This window comes from Phyllobates terribilis, unplaced genomic scaffold (assembly GCF_046119375.1).
Source record: "Phyllobates terribilis strain yellow unplaced genomic scaffold, ASM4611937v1 Scaffold_5__5_contigs__length_657084704, whole genome shotgun sequence".
NCBI classification, from domain to species: Eukaryota; Metazoa; Chordata; class Amphibia; order Anura; family Dendrobatidae; genus Phyllobates; species Phyllobates terribilis.
In genome coordinates, this window is record NW_027362765.1 from 35181302 (window position 1) to 35200760 (window position 19459).

The window sequence follows — 19459 nt, forward strand, 5'->3', positions numbered from 1 at the left end:
TTTTCAAACAGATCACCGCATTTCATCTGCCTACCACCCACAAACAAATGGCCAGCAGGAACGTGACAATCGAACACTCAAAGAATCTCTTAGCAAGCTTGTCAATCACCAATGAACCATCTGGGACCAATTAATCCCTGGTGTTTTGTTTGCCTATCACACATACAGTTAGGTCCATATATATTTGGACAGAGTCAACATTTTTCTAATTTTGGTTCTAGACATTACCACAATGAATTTTAAACAAAACAATTCAGATGCAGTTGAAGTTCAGACTTTCAGCTTTCATTTGAGGGTATCCACATTAAAATGGGATGAATGGTTTCGGAGTTTCAGCTCCTTAACATGTGCCACCCTGTTTTTAAAGGGACCAAAAGTAATTGGACAGATTACATAATTGTAAATAAAATGTTCATTTCTAGTACTTGGTTGAAAACCCTTTGTTGGCAATGACTGCCTGAAGTCTTGAACTCCTGGACATCACCAGACGCTGTGTTTCCTCCTTTTTGATGCTCTGCCAAGCCTTCACTGCGGTGGTTTTCAGTTGCTGTTTGTTTGTGGGCCTTTCTGTCTGAAGTTTAGTCTTTAACAAGTGAAATGCATGCTCAATTGGGTTGAGATCAGGTGACTGACTTGCCCATACAAGAATATTCCACTTTGCTTTAACAAACTCCTGGTTGCTTTGGTTTTATGTTTTGGGTCATTGTCCATCTGTAGTATGAAACGATGACCAATCAGTTTGGCTGCATTTGGCTGGATCTGAGCACACAGTATGGCTCTGAATACATCAGAATTCATTCGGCTGCTTCTGTCCTGTGTCACATCATCAATAAACCCTAGTGACCCAGTGCCACTGGCAGCCATGCATGCCCAAGCCATCACACTGCCTCCGCTGTGGTTTACAGATGATGTGGTATGCTTTGGATCATGAGCTGTACCACGCCTTCACCATACTTTTCTCTTTCCATCATTCTGGTAGATGTTGATCTTGGTTTCATCTGTCCAAAGAATGTTCTTCCAGAACTGTGCTGGCTTTTTTAGATGTTTTTTAGCAAAGTCCAGTCTAGCCTTTTTATTCTTGATGCTTATGAGTGGCTTGCACTGTGCAGTGAACCCTCTGTATTTACTTCCATGCAGTCTTCTCTTTATGGTAGATTTGGATATTGATACGCCTACCTCCTGGAGAGTGTTGTTCACTTGGTTGGCTGTTGTGAAGGGGTTTCTCTTCACCATGGAGATTATTCTGGGATCATCCACCACTGTTGTCTTCCGTGGGTGCCAAGGTCTTTTTGCATTGATGAGTTCACCAGTGCTTTCTTTCTTTCTCAGGATGTACCAAACTGTAGATTTTGCCACTCCTAATATTGTAGCAATTTCTCGAATGGGTTTTTTCTGTTTTTGCAGCTTAAGGATGGCTTGTTTCACCTGCATGGAGAGCTCCTTTGACCGCATGTTTACTTCACACCAAAACCTTCCAAATGCAAGCACCACACCTCAAATCAACTCCAGGCCTTTTATCTGCTTAATTGAGAATGACACAACGAAGGGATTGCCCACACCTCTCCATGAAATAGCCTTGGAGTCAATTGTCCAATTACTTTTGGTCCCTTTAAAAACAGGGTGGCCCATGTTAAGGAGCTGAAACTCCTAAACCCTTCATCCAATTTTAATGTGGATACCCTCAAATGAAAGCTGAAAGTCTGAACTTCAACTGCATCTGAATTGTTTTGTTTAAAATTCATTGTGGTAATGTCTAGAACCAAAATTAGAAAAATGTATCTGTCCAAATATATATGGACCTAACTGTATGTGCATGCCTCAACCAAGTGCACTCCATTTGAGGTCATGTAGGGACGAAAGGCTAAGCTTCCTATTGACCTCAATCCATCAGCAAATGACACTGTGGATGTCATGTCTCTTTCAGATGATGCCAACCCTGATATGCTAAATACACTCACAACCATTCATAACAGGATCCACTCAACTGTAAGTACCAACATCCATTCTGCTCAGGAACACGGAAAGTGTGCCTTTGATCGCTGACACCGCAACAAAGAATTCACTGCTGGCACCATTGTTTATATCAAGAATCAATGTCGTATTCATCGCATGGGTTCAAAGATGGAACCACACTGGGTTAGACCCTACTTAGTTGTGGAATCCTTAACCAAGGGACGAGTAAAACTTAAGAACAATAAGACTGGCAAGATACTAAGCAACACCTACCATACCAGCAACCTTAAGATTTACCAGGATGAAGAGACTTCTCTACCACCCCAGTCCCCTGATGACTGTCCCAGCCACACAGAAACACAAGCAAAGCAAGACTTTCAACCCACTACCAAGTTCAGGAAGGAAGTATCTTACCACCACTCTTGACCTTACGTTTAGTAGAGTTGTGTACTTTGGATGCCCAAGAGATCTTGGACAACCACGGAGTACATATAAAACCAAAGGTGATGGGAACTGCTACTTTCGGGCCATCAGCTATATCCTGACAGGAACAGAGGACATCTACTCCCTTCTCAGAGCTAAAGTCATCCACCTCTTGAAAACTGACTTGTACAAAAAAATACAGGGCTACTTTAATCAAGATATGAATGAATATGTGATCACCTCTGGCATCTCGTGATGGAGTCTGGGCAACTGATGCAGAAATCATGGCCACAGCAAATCTGTTGAATTGTGACATTGTCATCCACACAAAAGTCGGTGACACCATGGATTGGTTGACCTATCCCGCAAGCTTCAATCTGCAGTCAACAACAGAACATGCACTTTATCTTGAAAACAAGCATGATCATTTTAATGTTGTTATCAGTGTTTACCTTTAACGTTTATATTGTAGTGTCCTGTCGCCAGCCATGTGTACGATTATCGGCCGAAAGCCTCTCTGGAACCAATAATCGCCCCATGTAAAGGTACCTTTATAAGTTGAAGTTTCAGAATGTTCTGACTTTTTTATTATATCCTGAACAGTCAAGTTTTTTATGAACCATCAAGGTTTTCTGGGTGAGGTAACAAAAGTCTGTGTGTTTAGCGTTTGAAACAATAAAATGTTGAAAAATTATGTAATTCTTGAGTATATCACTCAATGGTGCTCATAAATGTGAAAAATCTGATCTTTAATATACTTTAATCTTTAATATACTCAAGAACGGGGCCCCAGACATCACACAGGGGCCCCAGACATCACACATGATTGAGTGATATACTTAAGAACGGGGCCCCAGACAGCACACAGGGGGTCCCAGACAGCGCACAGGGGGGCAGAGACAGCACACAGGGGTCCTGCACGCTGTCTCCCCCCCCCCCATGCGTGCTGTCTCTTCTCCCCCCACCCTCTTTGCACGCTGTCTCTGCCCCCCTGTGCGCTGTCTGGGGCCCCGTGCGCTGCCTGGTGCTCCGTTATTGAGTATATCACTCAATGGTTCTCAAAAGCCTGAAAAATCTGATGTACAGCAGCTGGGATATATTCTGACCTGGAGGGGTATAATCTGGCCTAGGCCAATTTATACCCCTGGGTATAGTTTGGCCTAGGCCATAATATACCCGGGGTATATTCTGACCTGGAGGGGTATAATCTGGCCTAGGCCAATTTATACCCCGTGGTATAGTTTGGCCTAGGCCAGAATATACCCGGGGTATAATCTGGCCTAGGCCACTTTAACCCCGGGTATATTCTGGGCGAGGGGTTAATCTGGCCTGTTACACCGGGACAGTTGAGATAATCACCACCTGATAGTTGTATAGGATAATAGAGTATAATAAAGTCGTTGTGGCCGTGATTTCACCAACATTGTGCATGGATATTGTTTCCCTACAGTAATTTATATTTCTTAGTGATAAAACTGTGATATTTGTGTTTTCTATTCCCTTACAACCTATTTTTAAGCCTTTTTCCACAACCCTCATTAGTGCGATCATACAACATACAAGCCTCTGATTGCTCTGGTGATGCACTGTACTGCTGTAGTGCGGTGTATTATCCCTTCTGTCAGTGTAATACTAATGGCCCCATACACATCAGATAGCTGTCGGCCAAACAATCATGCAGCTGACTGCTATCTCTCCTGACTCCCCCATATACATGAACACACTGGTTGCCCAAACCTTCCTGTGGTCTGTATGAGAGAGCTGCTGGCAGATTCCTGTGGCAGAGAATTAAATCTAGGGAGAACAAAAGGATCGGCCTCTGACATTTAACATAACTGATCCTTCACACACATATGATCTGTCAGGAGGCCTCCATATACATTGGGCAGCAGCTGATCCTGCTCAGATCAGCAGTTTTACCTGAATTTAGTCTGTGCACGCTCCCTAAACACTATTTGTAACAGTTATTGCTGTAGGTTACAAAAACTCCTGTCCTGTGTTTTTGGAAAGAAACCTGCCTCAAGCTTCTGTGTGTGAATCAGACTTAACATTTTCTTCCCTTTCAGGTTGTTACAACGTCGGATCCTCACTGTGGAGATCTTCTATATAAGAGAATTTTCCTATAAAGGATGGATAGGGACAAGGACAAGATAATGGAGAGGATATTACACCTCACCCTAGAGATCCTCTTTCATCTTACCAGAGAGGTGAGAGATTCTGATGACGTCACATTACATCATTCTTATCTATGGGAACAACAGATGGACAGAACTGGAGAGGTGAGGACTCTGGAAATGTCTGTAGTGAGATTTATTAATGTGTCTCTCCATAACCAGGATTACACAGTAGTGAAGAAGACATCTAGTGAGCGCTGTCAAGCCCCTGTTTCTGAGGGATGGGGAAGACCCCTGAACCAAATCATGGGGCCTCCACCTCACCCCCTGATACATGAGGACATCCATGACCAGAAGATCCTAGAACTCACCTACAAGATGATTGAGCTGCTGACTGGAGAGGTGACACTCCTGGGAATGCTGGGACATTGTACAGTAATGCTCTGAAGGGATGGCGGGATGACTGTATCATTGTATGTGTCAGGTTCCTATAAGGTGTCAGGATCTCACTATCTATTTCTCCATGGAGGAGTGGGAGTATTTGGAAGGACACAAAAATCTGTACAAGGACATCATGATGGAGGTTCCCCAACCCCTCACATCACCAGGTAATAGGACTAAATATACACGGCCTATAATTATCTGTATGTGAAGAATGAATTCAGTCCCTGTATGTGTTTCCTCCAGTTCTATCCAGTAAGAGGACAACACCCGAGAGATGTCCCCGTCCTCTTCTTCCTCAGGACTGTAAACAAGAAAATCCCAATGTTCCTCAGGATCATCAGGTAGGTGGACACAAGTGTCATGAGATCTCCACTATGATGTGTAGACTGCTGTGAAGGTATTGTTTTACCCACCAGTATTATATTATTATTATTTATTAATGTAGCACCATTGATTCCATTGTGCTGTACATGAGAAGGGGTTACATACAAAATACAGATATCACTTACAGTACTAAATAAACAATGATAGATTGGTACAGAAAGAAGAGGACCATGCCCTTGCGGGCTTACATTCTGCAGGATGGTGGGGAAGGAGAAAGTAGGTGGGAGGAGGGGGGGTTGCAGCAGCTCCGGTGTTGGTGAGGCACAGGTCCGGTGTTGGTAAGGCAGCAGATCCAGTGGTTGTCAGGAGGTAGCGGGGTCATGGCAGGCTCTAAGCTTTCTTGAAGAGATGGATTTTCAGGTTCTGTCTGAAGGATCCGAGTGTGGTGGATAGTCTTGGGGCACAGAATTCCAGAGGATGCGGGATATTCGGGAGAAGTCTTGGAGGCGATTGGGTGAGGAACGAATAAGTGTGGAGGAGAGAAGGAGGTCTTGGGAGGACTGGAGATCACGTGAGGGAAAATATTGGGAGATTAGTTCAGAGATGTACATAGGAGAAAGGTTATGGATGGCTTTGTAGGTCAGTGTTAGTAGCTTGAATTGGACACACTGGGGAAATGGGAACCAGTAAAGGGAATTGCAGAGAGGGAAAGCGGAGGAGTAAAGAGGAGAGAGATGAATTAGTCAGGCGTCAGAGTTGAGAATGGACTGGAGAGGTGCAACAGTGTTAACAGGTAGGCCACAGAGGAGGATGTTGCAGTAGTCCAGATGGGAGATAATGAGGGCATGCACGAGCATTTTAGTAGATTGAGAGTTGAGGAAAGGACAGATTCTGGAAATATTTTTGAGCTGGAGACGACTGGAGGTGGGAAGAGCTTGGATGTGCGGTTTGAAGGACAGGGGGGCAGAGTCAAGGGTTACTCCGAGGCAGCGGATGTCCGGTACAGGGAAAAGTGTGATGTTGTTTATTGTGATAGATAGATCAGGTAGGGAAGATACGCGAGATGGAGGAAAGATGATGAGTTCAGTTTTGTCCACATTGAGTTTGAGGAAGCGAGTGGAGAAGAAGGAGGATATGGCTGATAGACACTCTGGGATTCTGGACAGCAGAGATGTGACGTCTGGACCAGAGAGGTAAATCTGAGTGTCATCAGCATATAGGTGATACAAGAAGCCATGTGAATTTATGAATTGTCCAAGGCCAAGGGTATAGATGGAGAAGAGTAGGGGTCCTAGGACAGAGCCTTGAGAGATTCCAACAAAGAGAGGGCGGGATGAGGACGTAGTGTGAGAGTGGGAGACGGTAAATGTGCAGTTGGAAAGGTATGAGGAGATCCAGGATAGGGCAAGGTCTTTGACGCCAAAGGAAGAGATTATCTGTAGTAGGAGGCAGTGGTCAACTGTGTCAAAGTCAGAGGACCGGTCTAGAAGGAGGAGTATAGAGAATTGTCTGTTAGCTTTGGCTGTAAGTAGATCGTTAGTAATTTTGGTCAGGACAGTTTCAGTGGAATGATGGGGACGGAAACCAGATTGTAGGTTGTTGAACTGTAAGTTAGATGAGCGATGGGAAGAAAGTTTAACATGAACAATGTTGCTCAAGGAGTTTGGAAGCAAATGGGAGCAGCGATATGGGGCGACAGCTTGACATAGCGGTCGGGTCGAGGGATGGCTTTTTGTGGATAGGTGTGATCGTGGCATGTTTGAAAGCAGAAGGGAAGGTACCAGAGGTTAGTGATACGTTGAAGAGGTTAATTAGGGCTGGGATAAGTGGGGTAGTGAGGTTGGGGAGGAGGTGGGATGTAGTATATGTTTGTATATATGTTTTATACTTGTATAATGAGAACGGTGGAGGATTAGAGCTGATCATAGATGTGACTTCTACATCTATCTGTGACTTGTAAAATATTTGTTTCAGGGAGAAGATCTGACCCATATTAATACTATAGAGACATGTGTGAGAGGCAATGAGTGGTGTAAAGAGGAGATTCCTACAGATAATCGCCCAGGTGAGTAGTAACCACTAACTGCAGAGAAGTCACAGATTCTTTTGGCTGTTGCTGCTTTATCGGTGGTGCAGTCTGGCAATATCACAATCAAGCAATCACCATTCTCCTGTTGAACCACTACATGCTCCTCCACCCAAAACTATCCCCATTACTTTGGACATTGAAAGTCCTTCTATTGGAGTGAAAATGGTTTAGGGCCCAGAGGATCCATTCTAACCCCTGGAATTAGAATATGCTGACATCTACCCAGATCTCTAATTGCAAAGCCATATCACACCGTAAGTAGAACATGCTGACAACTTAGAAAATCAATATATAATCCATATGGTAGGCCTTGCTCTTATGACAAATCAATATTCCATGTGCAGTGAGAGCCAAGTGTAATTTTTTTTCTAATTCTTCAACCTTATCATTTTTCCCTTTTTTTATTTAATCTAGTTATTATCAATATAATTACCCTTGTAAATAATAAGTGAAGTAATTAGATCCTCAGTAGGAAAATTCATCTTGTCACCTATAGAGTAAAGAAATGAACAAAAATAAAAATGAAATGAGAAAACAATATTCAGCCTCTCAGCAAAAAATGTGATAACTGGTTCCCAAAATTCCCTAATTTCCCAGCATTCCCAATACATATGAGATAGATCTGCCGTCTCTGAGTTACACTTGAGACATTTAGAATACCATATTTTTTGGATTATCAGACTCTCTTTTTTTCCCCCAAATTAGGGAGTAAAAGGGGGGTGCTTCTTATAATGCAAAGGTACGTTATTTTACCCGGGGGGGGGCGACATCGGTGGAGTGAGGACACGGATACAGGAGGTTGGTGGTGGTAGCGGCTGCGGCAGGAGTCGGGCGATGCTGTGGGCCCCATCCTCTCAGCCTGGTCGCTTATTCAGGAGGACTTGGATGGTGGTGGCGGTGAGTGGAGGTTCCCTCTCCCGTACATAGCCCTGTGGTGGGTTTCGGGAAAATGATCGTCGGAGTATGCGCAGATTGAGATCGCGGGAGGTCCACTTCACAATATTTTTTTTTCACAATATTTAGAAAAAATAATAGTTTTTTACTTTGTGTGTCTTATTTCCGAGACCCCTTTACCGATCGGGTTAATTAATTCCATATTTAAATAAATCAGATTTTTTTATGAATGCAGCAATACAAACATATATTTTTCTGTTAAATGTTATTCCTTCCTTTATTTTTAATGACGTTAAAGGGGGTGATTAGAATTTTTATATATTTAAAAAAAAATTCTTTATTTTTTACATTTTTTCTTAGTTCATTTGAATCTTTGAATTTTTGCTTGCACTAAATGTAAACAGCACTAAATATAAAGGCACATAACTTATTTGTTGGATCTTCTTTAACTCCTTCACACCCCAAGCCCATTTTCACCCTTATGACCAGGCCAATTTTACAATTCTGACCAGTGTCACTTTATGTTGTAATAATGATTGAACGCTTCAATGGATCACACTGATTGAGGTTTTTTTTTCGTGACATATTGTACTTCATGATAGTGGTAAAAATTTGTTTGATATAACTTGCGTTTATTTGTGAAAATATCGGAAATTTGGTGAAAATTTCGCAATTTTCAAACTTTTAATTTTTATGCCCTTAAACCAGAGAGTTATGTCACACAAAATAGTTAATAAATAACATTTCCCATATGTCTACTTTACATTAAAAAATTGTGCTAAACATATTTTTTTTTTAGGCAGTTAAAAGGGTTGAAAGTTGACCAGCGATTTTAATTTTTCCAACAAAATTTACAAAACCATTTTTTAGGGACCTGTTAGAACCCTCCTGTTTGTTTTTTCCATCCTGTGTTTTGCGGTCATGTGACCATCTGCCTATATATTCCAGCTCCGCCATTTTGGCTGTGCTGGACTTCAGTGTTGTTTGACTGTTTTGCTAGCCAGGTGCTTCTGTGCCTATCTCTGTCAGTTTGCTTGGTCCTTCTGGGACCTCTAGTACCTTTTTGTCAGTTTATCTTTTTGTGTTCTGCAACAACCTTCTCTGTTCAGGAGGTGTCCCAATTTTGTTCCAGTCCTTAGTTCTTTTAGGGACCCCTTCCTTTATGCTTTAGGTCTTCGTTCAGACTAGCCGAGAACTAAGGCGAGTCTGTTCGCAAGGAACAGGCAGCCCGCTACATTGTAGGGATTCAGCTTAGTCTTACTGTAGGGATAGCTTTCCCCTTTCTTTCCTTAGTACTTGTTGCAGATAATAACAGGACCACATCAGATTTGAACTGACTTTGAGGGATCTATATAACAGGAAATACCCAAAAGTTACATCATTCTAAAAACTACAGCCCTTAAAGTGCTCAAAACCACATTCAAGAAGCTTATTAACCCTTTAGGTGCTTCACAAGAACTGAAGCAATGTGGAAAGAAAAAAAAATGAACATTTAAATTTTTTTAATAATAATTTTACTTTAGTCCTAATTTTTTTATTTTCACAAGGGTAACAGGAGAAACTGGACCCCAAAATTTGTTGTGCAATTTCTTCTGAGTATGCTGATACCCAATATGTGGGAGAAAACTACTGTTTGGGTGCACAGCAGGGCTCGGAAGGGAGGCAGTGCCATTTGACTTATTGAACCCCAAATTCCCTGGAATCAAGAGCGGACCCCATATCGCATTTGGAGGGCCCCTGATGTGCATTAACAATGGAAACTCCCTACAAGTGACCCCATTTTGGAAACTAGATACCCTCAAGGAACTTATCTAGATGTGTGGTGAACAACTTGAATCCCCAGGTGCTGCACAGAAATTTATAATGTTGAGCCGTGAAAATAAAAAAAAATATTTTTACAATTGTAAGAGGAGAAAATGGACCCAAAAATTTGTTGTGCAATTTCTCCTGAGTACGCTGATACCTTATATGTGGAGGAAAACTACTGTTTGAGTGCACGGCAGACCTCGGAAACAAAGGAGTGACTTTTGGATCACAGACTTTAATGGAATGGTCTATGGGCCATTATTGGAATTGATCTAGTGTTTCCTGGTATGTGAATTTTGTAATGTAATGGCATATGTTAGTAGTGTAGAGTGCATCAGGTTGGCATATGTTAGTAGTGTGGAGTGGATCAGGTTGGCATACGTGAGTTGTATAGTGTGCATCAGGTTGGCATATGTGAGTTGTATAGTGTGCATCAGAATGGCATACATGAGTTGTATAGTGTGCATCAGGTTGGCATACGTGAGTTGTGTAAGTCAGAAATAAATTTCTTAGTTCATGTGTGGTACAGTTTGAAACCTTTTTTAGACACAGGCCAGGATTGTAGGGGCAGGTGTCACATTGATAAGTGGTGTCCATGCGTATCCCCCTTCTGTAACACACTCTGCACCTCTTTTGCGACCTTCTTTTCTTTGTGGTTTAAGGGACCTCACCGGGGAAATGTTGTACTGGTACGATACAGTTACCTTCAGTTACAGAAGTACTGGGGCCCACTCCTTCCTTATTTCCAAAGATTAGGGCCTTGATCACTACTTCCTGGAACTGAAGGTATGACGTACCGGTCTGGCTTGCACATCGCCATAGCATGAAAGTGTTTTATACATTGCCATCTATACGATGTCCACAGCCAGCTTCTTGTACCACATCTTAGATTTTGCATGGCACTGTATGGCTGGAGGACTTCATCAGAGAGATTAAGTACCCCCATGTACTTGTTATGCCCGATGGCACAGTCTGGTTTGATGACTTGTGCAGAGGAACTTCGTACAGCGGAGGGAGTGCTGCCATCAACAGGTGTGGTGGTCAAGAAAAGGACATCTCTTTTGTCCTTGTACTTGACCACCAGCAGGTAGTCACTACATCGGGCTCTGCTCTCACCCTTTCTGGGCAGCTGCCCAATTAGCGTCTTAGGGAGGCCTTTCTGATTTATGTGGACAGTACCGCATGCTGTGGTAGCTCGCGCTGACAAAGACTGGAAGAGTTGAATGCTGGTATAAAAAATTATCAGCTTAGAGGTGATAATCTTGATCCAGCAGTGGGTGCTCCAATTCCTACACCATTTTCCCCCAGTACAGGGGGACATTCAGGGGGTTGAATCCGGGTGTCCTTTTCCTCCATAAACTCTCACACAGTTTGTAGAGCTTAATTCTGTACCTGGCCCTCTTACTGGGCAGGTATTGCCAGAATTTTGAGCCTCCCCTTGAAATGTATTCAACCGCGCAGATGTCCCTTTAGGAAACGTACACCTCGGCAAACTTGTTCAAATTTGTCTCGGCCAGCATGAGGTTTACAAAATCCTCAGAGAGAAAGACTTTGAAAAAGACAACTTCTGTGCGGCTGGTAATGTCAAATTGGATTCCTGATTGCACCACAAAATCAGGAATATGTGGCTTATAATATTTGGTGGATGAGGTCCATACGGAGTCAGTAACCTTGGGCACTTGTTCATTTTCTGTCCTGGGGCGTCTGCGTGGCGGTTCAGTATCACTTGAAGAGGAGGAGGTTGAAAAATAAAGGAAGGTGACAACTTCTCCCTCCGCTGAATACCGTGATTGAGATTTACATATGCAGTGTTTGTGCATGTACAAAATTTTATTCAGGTGTGTGTGTTTGGTGTAAACTTTTTTATTTTGAAGAGGAAAAAAAAGAAAATCCTCTTGAATGAAAAAGATTAGAATAAAAAGATTAAAAATTTGGTAAAATAAAAAATAAACTTACTAAACGGACGTCAGTAAAAAAAAATGAGTGTCCGCAACTGTCTGACACTAACCTTGACTATATTCAGTAAAAAATACTGTAGTGGTCAACAATTATTACAATATATTCTAATCCTGTCCTCTAATCTAAATTTTTTTTTTCACTCCCAAAAAAACCACAACAGCCAGATGCAGATCAGCGATGGGTTTAAGTGGAAGAGGCGTTGGAGGAGGAAGTAGCCAGCAGTGTTTTTGTTATTTTTATTGATTTATAGGGGCGTACTCTGAAAAAAAGGCAGTTTAATTATCTGCTGCCCACTCTCTCTCTCTGTATACCAACTGTATAATACTCAACACTTTTTTTTGGGTGAAAACAATGAGGAGAGCATCAAATAGGGGATGTAGCTTTGTTGCTGCTGGTGGGAAGGAGAGGATGTGGTCGATCTGTGCCTGCTGCACACCCAAATGAAACACTTTCCTCTGGTGCACGCAGGCGACAGGGCGTTCTGTGTAATTCCATAGGCCCGAGTAACGATGGATGAATAGTGAGACCAGAACAAGTTGGGGTGGTTTTAGATTGGTTGGCTGAGAGTGCCTCCAGTTCACTTGCTTTGTCTTCCACCCGGTCCCCTACTGAAAGTGCAAATTTTGTACCTGTGGCACATGGGCATCTGTCTTCCACTTCACCCCCTTCCAAATTAGGCAAGCAGTCTGAGCCCCAAGTCATGCAGCAGTAAATGTTAAAAAGATGGCTGCAGAGTAGAATTACTTTTTATATACACTACTCACCAAAAGACGGCTGAAGAGTAGAATAATTTTTGTGGACAAAAAATGGCAAAGACACAGCTGCTGAGTAGAATTATTTTTTGCCACACTACTTGCAAAAAGACAGCTGCATGGTACAAGTATTTTTTATCAGTTGACCATAACAGCACCACCCACCAAGGACAGGAAACCTACAGGCTTAAAAAGGGCGACACCCCTCTCTGCCTCAGTTTTTTTTTCCTGTCCTTGATGGGGAACCTGTGGCAGGCTTACCTGTCGTAGATTGAAGATTCCTGCTGGACGTCCGAGCTGGTTGTGGTTCCTGGCTGTGGTGCGCCCAAGGGGGTTGGCACCATAGTTAGTGGACAAGTTGTTGAGTGGCGCCCCTGTCTGTGGTTTGCAGCTCCGGCGTCATGACTTGATGCTTCCGGTATATCCCCTCTGTGGTTTGGCTGCCGCGCTCCTCAGGATTCTGCAGAGAGTAGAGGGCGCAGCATTTTTTTGCCTTATACCACATCAGGTGGTGAGCCCGATGGGCAGCGCACCTGTTATCAAAAGGTTGGGGAGAAAATCGCCGGAGTTATTAATAAAAAAAATTAAAAAGGGAGGTGGCTGGTGCACCTATAAATTACATCTGGCACCATAGCTCCTTCTGACCCATATTCCAAATGCAGACTGAGAGTGAGCAGCAGCCGCCATCACCGTCACAGCGGCTGCTTGGGAAGTCCCAGTAGAAACGGCACCTTTGGGTGAGCGGAGGTAATCTGACCTCAGAAAAGCGAGGATCTGCAAGCAGGTCCAGTCATCGTAGCTCCTGCAGGATGGACGAATCTGCAGAAACCAGGGACGATCCCCGGCTGAGAAAGGTCCTTCCTCCAAACCGGTACAGTATCAGCCCGTTGAGTCATATGGGTAAGTGATCTTCGTGAAAGTTCACTTGGTAATGGGGTGTCCCTTTTTCTCGTCTATCATTTTACTAGACACAAGGAATGTGCATTGTGTTAAACCCTGTTAGGGGACTCATACCCAAAAAGGCTGTGTCAGTCCTGTATCAACCAGACTTTGGCAGATGAAACCCCTAGTTTTTCATCAGAATTAAAAACGTTGGTCAAGTTAGAGATCAGCAAAGCCCTCTCTAAAAAAGGAAAGAGGAAGGAAGTTACAGATTGGGAGAGTTCCCCAGTTTCTGATGATTCCCTCCCGTCGGACTTTGAGGAAGAGTCTGACTGCTTTTTTTCCTCATCCTCGTCCTCAGATAGTGGGGCTGGGCGACATTGTTTCCTATTAAATTAAATCGATGGTCTTGTCAAAGCAGTACGCACAACTATGGGTATTACGGACACTAGACCAGAGAAATCTGTCCAAGACGTCATGTTTAGGGGCCTAGAACAAAGGAAAAGAAAATGCTTTCCGGTTCATGATAAGGTAAGAGCCAGGTGGAGAAAGCCATAGCCAATCTGGTCATGTCCCTGCTAAGTACCCTAACATTGTGTTTCCAAGGGGTTCTGTGGGCTAAATACCATTCCAGGGTTCTGCAGTGGGATATGTTGCATAATGAATTTCTCTTAAAAGGCACTTAGAAGGAATGTTTTCTTTGTCACCTCGGTCAGTGAATGCCTTACAATGGTGACAGGATGAGGCAAACCTATCCCGTGGGGTTCCCTGGGCACCTAAAGTTACTAGAATAGTTACCACAGATGCTAGTCGCAGAGGGTGGGGAGGCCACCGGGGCATATGGTAGTTCAGGGAACCTGGTCAGACAATGAAAAGAATCTTTCCTCCAATGCAAATGAGCTTCTGGCAATGGATCAGGCGGTGAACAATTTCTTAGTCCCCCCCTCCAGGGTCAAGCTGATCAGATCCTCTCGGATAACAGAGTTACGGTAGCCTATGTGAGCCTATGTACACGGTCAAGATTTCAGATGAAAGTGACAGATCATCTCTTTCAGATTTCTGAAAGTCATCTCCTTTCCTTGACGGCCCTCCGTATAAGGGGAAGAGAAAACTCCAGAGCGGATTACCTAAGCCGCTATCCTCTGAGGCATTCAGTTTGGGAACTAAATCAGGAGATGTTTATCTAAATAGGCCGAAAGTGGGGGTCTCCAGTGGTAGACCTATTTGCCAGAAAATAAAATTGTAAGACAAGTATCTTCTGTTCTCTAAATTCCAGAGAAAATCCCTTAGCGGTGGAGGCTCTCCTGCTACCTTGGAACTTCCGCCTGGCTTATGCCTTCCCCCGTTGTCACTGCTTCCCAGGGTCAAAAGAAAGATCAGAGAAGACAAGGCGAGGGTTCTGTTGATCGCACCCTTCTGGCCCAAGAGACCCTGGTTCTCATACCTGAGGAGCATGTCTGTCCCCAATCCTTGGGTCCTTCCCCAGATTCCAGATCTCCTTTTCCAGGGTCCGATATCCCATCCTCAAGCAGCAGGCCTCCACTTGACGGCATGGAACTTGAAAGGACGTTGCTAAAACAAAAAGATTTTTCCCAAAATCTAGTAACCACCCAGATGCATAGCAGAAAACTGGTTGCGACCCAGATTTATGCCAGAACCTGCAAAAAATTCTTATCCTTCTCAGGGTCTAGAGTTGGTTATGGGGCACCAGTAGGGAAAATCCTGGAATTTCTAGAGAAGGGTCTTGAGCTAGTATTTCCCACCAGCACTCTAAAAGTTCAGGTTTCTGTTTTGGGCGCCTTGTATAGCTACGATCTAGCAGGTGACTCATTGTTAAAAACAGCTTGGTCCCTTGGGATTTAAATCTAGTTCTAACGGCCTTGACTATCTCGCCGTTTGAGCCAATAGAGTCAGCAACTCTTAAAAACCTCTCCCTTAAGACAGCTTTATTGATAGCGTTAACCTCGGCCAGCAGGATTTGTTACATTCAGGCCCTGTCTATAGCCTCACCATTTACACAAATCCTGGACGACAGAGTGAATTTTAGGCCAGATCCTGCCTATCTCCCTGAAGTAGCTACTCGCTTCCACAGACTTCAAGAAGTCATCCTAATCTCCTTTTGTCCCAATCCGAGTAATCAGAAGGAGGCGCAATTGCATACGTTAGATGTGAGAAGATGTGTGGTTAGGTACCTTTCAGTTACCAAAGACTTTAGCAAAGATAGCTCCTTGTTAATATCTTACCAAGGGTCTAGGAAGGGGTCTAAAGTCACAAAGTCCACCATAGCTAGATGGACTAGGGAGGCCATTTCTCTAGTGTATACATCTAGCGGTGAGGAAGTGGCAGAAAGGTTGAAGGCACATTCCACTCAAGGCTGTGGCAACCTCCTGGGCTGAGAAGACAGGTGTCTTCATAGAAGACATATGTAAGGCTGCTACCTGGTCCTCTCCCTCTACATTCTATGGACACTATAGGTTAGATATGAGTGTGTTGGCTGACCTCACCTTTGGGAGAAGAGTGCTCCATGCTGTGCTCAATCCCTAGAATGCTTTTATCTCTGTAATTCTCTCGTGGTACTGTCATGGACGACCGATAAAGTCCTAAGTTACTTACCGGTAACGGGATTTTTCAGAGACCATGACAGCACCTTTACATTCCTTCCCTTCACGTTGTGGGAGCACTCCTTTTTCATTAAATTATAGTTTCACGCTTAAATAGGTGTTGTGTGGTATGGTAGAGATGTGGTTGTTTGTTGTGTTTATTAACCTGGCGGTCCTCTCTCGCTCTGTAATCCAATTGAGGCAGACAGGGGTGCGCCCTTTTTATGCCTGTAAATTTCCTGTCCTTGGTGGCCAGACCCTCTCTCGTGGTGCTGTCATGGTCTCCAAAAAATCCCGTTACTGCTAAGTAACTTAGGACTTTTTGGCACACTACTCACACAGGCCGGGTTGCACAGTACACACAGCGACTTTTTATCGCAGTACTCCCACAGATATGGGTGTAGAGTATACACTGTGGCTTTTTAGCACATTACTCCCACTGAGACATGTGCAGAGTACACAAACAGGCTTTTGTTGCATTGTGCGCAGTATAATTCTGTCACTCACTCCAGCTGTGTCCTCTCCCTACACTAAGCAGAGCAGAATGACAGAGGCACTCGTGATCCGGCATTTATACAGACCAGGTCACCTGGTGCGGTGGCCAATCACAGCCATGCCAACGCTTGGCATGGCTGGGATGGCTCAGGATGAGCCAAAAGCTTATTGATTGGCTTTTCTGCAGGCTTTCAACACAATTTATTAGGTATCCGAACCCGAACAGTAAACCGGACATTCTGTTAGAAGTCCATGTTACGGGTTCGGTACCAGACACTAGGTGTCCGGTACGAACACCAAACTTTACAGTGTGGGTTTGCTCATCCCTAGTCTAGTCCTATAAACTAATCTAAATTATTTATTTTTTACTCTTTACTATCTGACAGTAACCCTGACTAAATTCAGTAAATATTGTAGTAGACACAGATTACTACGGTATATTTTTACTGACCCTAATCTAGTCCTATCTGTGCTGTCCCCCAGATGTAATTAGTATTCGTCAGTTTGTATAATTGATAGTATAAGTTTGCATTGCTTGTCTATAGTTAGTTGTATATTATTGTTAGTTAAATTGCTATGCTGCCACCTGCTAGCCAATGTGTTACTTATTGTATCTGTAATTTTAATTATTCATAATGGATGTGTTCGCACTGCAGTTCATGAGTCACTTCCTCTCAGCTGCCATCTTTTTTCCTTCCTCATGCTGTGAGAAAGACACACATTTACCGGCTTATGAAAGCATCAGTTTCTGACCACCAATCACATATCAACCTGTGTCAGCAACTTCAGAGAAAGTTACTACATTGTACCCACAAGTATAGTGCTGTATCCGGGTTCTAATAAACCAAGATTTGGATTGAAACAACGCTGTGGTTTACATTCAAGTTTATGGATGCTGAGCATAGATGTAATGGTCCTGTCTGCTTCACTTCAAGGATACGAAGGTAGGAACTCTCACAGCCCGTTATCACCCAGGCTCACCTTCATTCGCCTTATGTGGAGACAGAACACTATCAACTAATCTAAATTAGTTTTTTGGATTCTTTTTTTCACACAAAAAAAAAACCAAGCAGGTGCTAATCAGTGATGTTCATCACTGACCAGCGCTCAACGACTGTAGGACGCATGCACGAATGTGATGCAAAATGGGGATGGAAAAAAAATAGGGAAAAAAGGTCTTTGACAAAAGCGAGCACAGGTGTCGATCAGTGACATGCCTTACTGATCAGCAGCTGCTGGATGCACGCATGGAGATGGAGCAAAGGAGGGGAGAATCGGGAAAATAAAAGTCCTGTAAAACATCGAGCACATGTGCCGATTAGTGATTTGTGTACTGACCAACGCTCACTAGCTGCAGGAAACACGCACGGAGGTGGTGCAAATGGGGAATGGAAGAAATGAACAGGGTCAAAAAAAGTCCAGGAAAACATCGAGCACTTGTGCCAATCAGTGATTTGCGTCACTGATCTGTGGCAGCAGGACGTGCAAACAAAAAAAAAACTGCTAAAAATCAAGCGAGCAAGTACTCAGCATGCAAGGATTGGGGTGGATTAGGAAAAAGCTGGGGACAGGAACAGATTAGGAAAGTATCAGGAGGTCTTCTTTCTTCTTACAAGAACAGGTACAGTAGCAGCAGTGATGGCACAGGCAAAATTTGTCTGTGTCACCCCAAAATCCCGGCAGCAGAACAGCTAAGTAACCACTTTTGCACAAGTTTCGAAGCTAGAATGAGGAAGTGTAGCATGGTCACTTAGAGTTCAGACTGCGTTCTGTACACTGATTGGTGCGATCGGCGTCATCGTCCGATTGCACCTATCAGTGCTGGGGCTGGTGATGCTGGATATCAGTGTTTCAGGCTATTTATTGAAATCGCTGTGATTGGCTCTTCAGAATTGGACAGCCAATCGCAGCAATCGTAGACGACTCCCGGTGCCCTTCTGCAAGATTCAGCAGGCACCTTAATGCGATCACCACAGTGCCGAATTAAAACTAGGATGTATCCATACATCCAATGTCAGTAAATCCTTACCAACCCGGATTTATAGATATTTTTGCACTTTCATTTTTTCCTCCTCTTATTCCAAGAGCCATAACTTTTTTATTTTTCCGCTGTCATAGCCGTGTGAGGGCTTGTTTTTTCCAGGACAAGTTGTACTTTTGAAACGCACACCATCCATTTTATCATATGATGTACTGAAAAGCGGGCAAAAATCTTAAGCGTAGTGAAATAGCAAAAAATTAAAAAGCGCCATTCCGCAATTGTTGTTTAGGGGTTTTATTTACAGCGTTCATTTTACGATAAAAATGACTAATATGGAAATATGATTCTCCAGGTCAGTATTATTATGCAGATACCGAACATGCAAAGTTTTTGTTTTATTTAAGTGGGGGAAAAAAAATTCTGAAATTTGTAAAATAATAAATAAATAAAACGCTTGTGATCTCATATTCCGAGAGCCATAATGTTTAAATTTTTGGGGTATGGAGTTGTGTGAGGGCTTGTTTTTTGTGCTCGGACCTGATGTTTTTATTGATATCACATTGGGGTATTTACATTGTTTTGATCGCCTCTTATTACACTTTTTTGTGCTATACTAAAAAATGTTTTTCTCATTATTCCACTTAACGTTCATATTAATTTTTTCCAATACTTTGATAGATTGGATACTTACGAACACAGTGATATTAAATGTGTTAATGTATTTCTTATTTTGTAATGGGGAG

At 43.2% G+C, this 19459-nt stretch overlaps 1 pseudogene; it reads left to right on the forward strand.

The window, feature by feature from the left end:
* LOC141271412 (uncharacterized) overlaps positions 1 to 19459 on the forward strand; it is a 92607-nt pseudogene that overhangs the window by 39812 nt on the left and 33336 nt on the right.